This window comes from Mustela nigripes, chromosome X (genome assembly GCF_022355385.1).
Source record: "Mustela nigripes isolate SB6536 chromosome X, MUSNIG.SB6536, whole genome shotgun sequence".
Lineage (NCBI taxonomy): Eukaryota > Metazoa > Chordata > Mammalia > Carnivora > Mustelidae > Mustela > Mustela nigripes.
In genome coordinates, this window is record NC_081575.1 from 90,105,222 (window position 1) to 90,111,502 (window position 6,281).

The 6,281-nt window shown below is 45.5% G+C and overlaps 1 long non-coding RNA gene across 3 annotated transcripts in view; it reads right to left on the minus strand.

The window, feature by feature from the left end:
- LOC132006926 (uncharacterized) overlaps positions 1 to 6,281 on the minus strand; it is a 116,755-nt gene that overhangs the window by 45,291 nt on the left and 65,183 nt on the right. The gene's annotated exons all lie outside the window — the stretch shown is intronic.

Sequence of the window (6,281 nt, forward strand, 5' to 3'; positions counted from 1 at the left end):
AAAAAGTGCTTCACATCACTCAGCATCAGGGAAATACAAATCAAAACCACAATGAGATATCACCTCACACCAGTCAGAATGGCTAAAATTAACAAGTCGGGAAATGACAGATGCTGGCGAGGATGTGGAGAAAGGGGAACCCTCCTACACTATTGGTGCGAATGCAAGCTGGTGCAACCACTCTGGAAAACAGCAGGGAGGTTCCTCAAAAAGTTGAAAATAGAGTTACCCTACGACCAGCAATTGCACTACTGGGTATTTACCATAAAGATACAAATGTAGTGATCTTAAGGGACATGTGCACCTGAATGTTTATAGCAGCAATGTCCACAATAGCCAAACTATGGAAAGAACCTAGATGTCCATCAACAGATGAATGGATAAAGAAGATGTGGTGTGTGTGTGTGTGTGTGTGTGTGTGTGTGTGTGTGTGTATATATATATATATATATATATATATATATATATAATGGAATACTATGCAGCCATCAAAAGAAATGAAATCTTGCCATTTGCAATGATGTGGATGGAACTAGAGGGTATTATGCTTAGCAAAATAAGTCAATTAGAGAAAGACAATTATTATATGACCTCTATGATATGAGGAAGTTGAGAGGCAGTGTGGAGGGTTTGGGGGGAGGAAAAGAATAAATGAAACAAGATGGGATTGGGAGGGAGACAAACCATAAGAGACTCTTAATCTCACAAAACAAACTGAGGGTTGCCAGGGCGAGGGGGCTAGGGAGAGGGTCATGGGGTTATGGACATTGGGGAAGGTATGTGCTACGGTGAGTGCTGTGAAGTATATAAACCTGGCGACTCACAGACCTGTACCCCTGGAGCTAATAATATATGTTAATAAAAAACTAAAATATTTTAAAAAAAGAAATGAGATAATAGGATTGTGTTATTTCATATTTCTCATATTATAAGTGCAGTTAGCCATTTTTCCTAACTCTTAGAGCCATTTCTATTTCCTTTTCTGTGAACTGTCTGCTTATACCTTTTGTCTATGTTTCTATTAGCTTGTTGTGCTCATTGATTTCTTTTCAAGTAGATCTATACTTTGTGATATGAGTGGCAACTTTCCTGCTAGTTTGTCTTTATTTATTGGTTTGTTTTAGTTCGTGTATTGTACTTTTTGCCATGCCGACAGTTCAGTCTGATTTTCAGGTAACTAAACTTGTCAACCTTTTCTTTTATGGCTCCTGGATTGCAAATCATACTGACAAAGGCCTTGCTTACTCCAAGGGTATGCAAGAATTTCCTCTTTTTTTCTTTAATAATCTTGAAGATTTCATCTTTCTGCATTTAGATCTTGGATCAGATTTGGATTTTTTCCTATTATATGATATGAGGACTGGATTCATTTTTATTTTTAACTCAATAGCTAACCTCTTATCCCAATGGCATTTATTATTTTGTTTTATTTTGTTTCATTCTCTTTTAGAAAGGGAAAGAGCCAGGGTGGGGGAGAGAGAATCCCAAGCAGGTTCCACACCCAGTGAGGAGCCCAATGTAGGGCTTGATCTCACAACTCTGAGATCATGACCTGAGCCAAAATCAAGAATCAGACACTCAACTGATGGAGCCACCCAGGCAACCCATCCCAGTACCATTTATTAAGCAATCCATCATTTCCCACACTCGTTTGAGATGCCACCTTTATAACTAAATTGCTATATGTATTTGGCTCCATCTCTAGACTTTTCAACCCATTCCATTGTCTTGGGTCTTCCTATCTATAAGCTACCTATATTTTTAAATTAAGTGCAGTTCTAATTTCAGATGTACAGTCTAAAATCACTCTCAAGGATGGGCCACTCTGAAAGCCCCACCTGAAAACCCATCTTTGAGACAACCCATCTTGTTTTATAGGCTATACAATAAAAAACAACTAGGAGAATTACTCTGTTCAGTGAAGGCCTCCAAGGAACACTTGGTGACATGACATGGCTGCTGTTTGATAGAATAGTAATATTGATCATTACAGTTTATTGCTTACAGCTCCAGAGGTACACACCAGAACCCTACACAGAAATGGTCAGTGCCTCTTAGCAATGGTCTCCAGTGTGGCTGGCTTACTTACCAAGAGACCTGCAGATGTCCCTAGTTCCAGCCCCACTTCCCAGCTTCCCTTGCAGCCTTCATTTATCTCCTTCTTACTCAGCAAAGCCACCATTTCATCCAGGACTGTAAGGCTTCTAAGATAATCAAACACATGGCCTCATAAAATTCTGGGCCCCTCTGTCCTAAAGGCCTCAAGGCTGGAATAGCAAACCTAAGTTTCTTTGCCTTCAGTATATGGGAAATTTCAACTCAGACTGGTGAACTATAACATCATTTCCAATGATCTCTGCCTTCTGATATTTGTGTTCCTTTGTAGTCCCCTCCTACACGGCATCAGAGCTGGTATGCATGACCAAGAGAATAAGCAGACATGACAGTGTGTGACTTCTGTGTAGGTCATGAAGGCATTACAGCTTCTCCCTTGGTCGCTGAACTCCTTGCTCTACAAAAGGCAGCCGCCATGTCCTGAGGACACTCAAGCAGCCCCGTGGCATGACCCATATGGAGAAGAACCTCGGTCCCTGGCCAATAGCCAGCACCAACTCAACATCCATGTGAGACAATCAAACTGAAAGGTGGCAATAGCCCCAAATAACACAGGAGTGCAATCTCATGAGGGAACTTGAGTCAAACACCACCCAGCTGAGCCATTCCTGAATCGCTGACCCACAGAAACCATGCAAAATAATAAACAATGACTGTTATTTTAAGCCATGAAGCTTTGGGGTGATTTGTTTTACAACCTTAGAGATGGGCCATAAAGCCAACAACAGGAGCCCAACATCTGGTCTCTGTCTTCAATGTTCTGGACAGAGAGCCTCACAAGGTCAGGCGCATTGAAAACCCTCGAGAAACAGTCATTGTCATTGTTAATAGTATTCTTTCATTACTACTATTCTTCTACTGATCGTGCTGTGTTGACTGTGGAGTTTCACAGCTCATTCTCTCTCCAGACTGTGAGTTCCCTCAAGGCAGTGTCTTGGTGCCGTTTATCTTTGCCTCTTCAGCTACTGGGCACCACCCAGGACAAGGTAGAGACTAACATGTGTATCTTAGCGGGGTGGCCTGTGAAAGGGTAAAGGCAAATTCAAGTCCAGATACTTGAGCCACATGGGCATAGAACAGGGATATTCTTTGTAGTGCAGGAAAAGGACCATAGAAAACAGGGCAGAGCCAGGCTCTGGGGAAGAAGGCAAGGCAAGAGTTTGTCGGGATGTGTGGAGGGCAGGGCAGCCCCGGCCAGGTTGTCCAGATCCTTGCATGAGAGGTTCTACTTTTCTTTTAATGAAGGAAGTTCAAGTTCCCCTACTGAACTCTCTGCCTTTGGTGGGATCTTCTGAGTGTAAAAGATCCTCACTTGTCGCCAGCGTAGGTGGCACCTTGGACCAGTCCACTAAACTCACTAAGCCTTAATTTCCCCTTCTGGAGGCTGAGGCTAACAACAGCCACATGTGAGACTTGGGCACCCCGAGGGTTAAACATGATCAGGCCGGGAAAGCGCTTAGTGGCCTGGCAGGCATGTGGAGAGAGGCCAGGAAATGTCCGCCACTAATCACATGGCAAGAAAGTCTTAGTGAATACCATCTTTCATTTGCTGGTATCTTGATGCCAAAGCATTTCAGTGATTCTCAAGCTTTTCTGCCTCATTTGCTGAAAGAACCAAGGCCGACTCACGCGCGCTCACACACACACACACACACACACACACACACACACACCCCTTCCTTCTGGAAGAGGTTAACTATTGTGACCGGTACAATTAGCCCCTTTCCATCTGATAACAGCCCCATCTAAGGAATTCACAACCGTTAATTAGAGGCACCCGGCAATCTTGTGAGGGAGGAAAATTATCGCTCTGACTCTACACGTGTCTGAAGCAAGTTGCTCTGGGGTAACCCCAGTCACAGAGCCCGGGCCTGAGCAGGGACGGAACAGGATGGAGCCTGCCAGCCCGCAGCCCCTCTACACCGCCTCTTCCCTCTCCCAGGGCTCCAGGGGGCTGACTGGAGGCCCTGCAGTTGTAAGTTCATTATTAAATCATTTCTCACCGAAAGAAGAAAAGGACTCGAAGCTCCACACACCGTGGTTTTTAAAATGCTAGTCTCTCTTCAATAGAAATTGAATTCACTGATGTAGCCCAGGGAAAAGCGAGCTCCTTCCTCCCCTCCAAATGATTCTTTCAGGGTAATATAGCAGTTAAACCTTCAGGTACATAATAGCACGCCGGTCTATTAGCTAAGGCGATTTTATTCTTCAGCTTGCAGCTTCTTGCCTGACAGTTGTCACCTAGACAACCATGTCCCCATGAACTCAAGAGGAGACTGGGGGCGGGGGTGTCCTCTGAGGAGACAGCCAGCCTGATATATCAAATCTTCTGGTGCAAAGGAGCCATTCTTGGCTTTGCGATGTGGAACACACTAAATAATGCATTCGACTGTTGTGTCTTCATCCTTCCATCCCCACCGCCGCAGGCCCCTCCTTGCCTGTGACCTTGAAACACTCCCTGAGCTTCCTGCCTTCCCATTCTCCTGTTCTCAGCAAATCTGGTTTGGTGTGAATGTGTGTGTGTGTGTGTGTGTGTGTGTGTGTGTGTGAGTGTGTGTGTATGCAGAACAACTTTCCAACCTTGCAGCTTCTTCACTATGGTTTTTATTTTGAAACAAAAGAACTGCAAGGGCAGAAAGTTCTCGGTGCCAATGGGTGAGGAGACTAATCAGACAGAAGCCCTGCCAGCCTCATGTAACCCAGTGAGGAGGAGCCATTGTGCTCTGCCCCCACCTGGGAAGGGCCAGGCCCTGAGGCAGGAAGGGAGAGCCATCCCTCCCGGCCTCAAACCACAAGGACACTATCAGCTTAGAGCAGCCAGGGAGCAAGGGGAACACAATAACGGTTACAGGACAGAGGCCCAAAGTGGCACTTTCCTCACACACCTCAAGCAGGGTGGCAAGGGCAATGAGGGCATTGGTGGCCAACTGTGGTCCCTCCCAGGACTGGGATGAGAAAGCCTGGAAGGCCTGTGAAGACAGCCAAGAGATATAATGTGATGTCTGCTGAACTGAGGCATCTTGAGGGAGGGGCTGGTTACTCATAAGCTGGGCACATTTGTGATGGGGGGGAATGCATCTAACTCCACGGGCTGGCCACTCACTCAATGCCTACGTGTTCTCCTGAACTCTCTTCCAGACCCTATTGGTTAAGCACTTCCTGGAGGTGCTTGCAAGATGACGACTGTGGGGGAAGAAGGATGCTTCTTTGAATATACCCATCTGTCCCAAGCAGCCCATGCAGCAAACAAGCAAGCTATCCTGTCAGGTCTTAATTTGGGCCTTTGTGGCTCCCAAGACCCCACAAGCTAGACCGTGGCTTTCTCCTTGACAGTTCTCATGGCTATGGTGTGCCTAGGGTCCCTCTGTATGGCAATCAGTCGGTGGCATGCTGGAGTTAGCTCATAACAGCTCACAAGAGCTGACTGTGTGTATCTCTTCTCAGCTCCATGTTTGGTGGTATCACGTAGGCAGCTTAAAATTAGGCATGGTTGGAATATCTGTACCACAGAGATCAGCTACAAATCAGGGCCTTTGTTCATTGTTTAAAAGCTTGCTTAGCAACATACTTCTAGAACCACCTATCCCCCAGGTCCCCAAAATTCTGGTTGATCCATGATGTTAGGATAGGATGACACCATCCTCCCCAACAGAACACCTGCCCTGAGTCTGGTCAGTCAGAGTGCTCCATCCTCTTGGCCATATAATGTGATACAGGATGGGCTTGTGACACACCATAAGCCAATCAAAGCCTTCCTTAAGATTTTAACCAGAGGGCCATCTGGGTGGCTCAGTCGGTTAAGCCTCCCACTCTTGATTTTGGCTCAGGCTGTGGTCTCACAGTTGTGGGACTGAGCCTCACATCAGGCTCTGTGCTCAGTGCAGGCTCTGCTTCAGAGTCTCTCTCCCTCTCACTCACTCTCTCTCAAATAAATAAATAAAATTAAAAAAAGAAAAAGACTTTAACCAGAGCTATGAGGGGATAATGCCCTTCTCCTGCATTCAGCAGGAATAAGAATCCTGTAAGCCTAATGTTGCCATCTTTTTCGGTCTCTTCGCAGACAATAAGGTCAACACAGAAGAGAGCACGAGCAAGAGATGGACAGAAAACAGGGCCCTAATTGCACTGTTTGTACACCTAGAAATATATTACTTCTTTTCTTTTTC